Below are 452 nucleotides of genomic sequence, written 5' to 3'. Positions count from 1 at the left end.
GGTTTGTGGTGTGTGATTGGTGATTGTGTGGTGGGGAGGGGGGAGAGGAGGAGGGGAGGAAGGAGGAAGGAAGTGTGGGAGGATGGAGGCTCAGAGTCCCACCAAGGCTGCTGGGAGGTGGTGTTTCCTGAGAGTTTTCAGAGAGAAGCCCTGGGCTTATCTCCCACCACTGGTCACACATCTTTGCAGCCCCAGGGTCCAGAACAGATCCAGTAGTGCCTGTGCCACGGATTCATGATCCAGCCAAGCCAAGAGGTCTCCGACCCTGAGGACCTGGGGCCCCAGCTCTGCTGTGTGGCTACTGAGCTCCAACTGCCTCTTTTTCCTCCAACATGCGTATTTGGAAGCTCTTTGGCTTTTATTAAATGCAGCTCTGCTGCTAATACCCTGCAGAACCTCATCTCCCAGCAGCCCCACACTGGCGCTGGACCCGGCTGGACAGGGGCCAGGAG

This window comes from Marmota marmota, unplaced genomic scaffold (genome assembly GCF_001458135.2).
Source record: "Marmota marmota marmota unplaced genomic scaffold, marMar, whole genome shotgun sequence".
Lineage (NCBI taxonomy): Eukaryota > Metazoa > Chordata > Mammalia > Rodentia > Sciuridae > Marmota > Marmota marmota.
Note: the sequence above shows the minus strand (reverse complement) of the source record.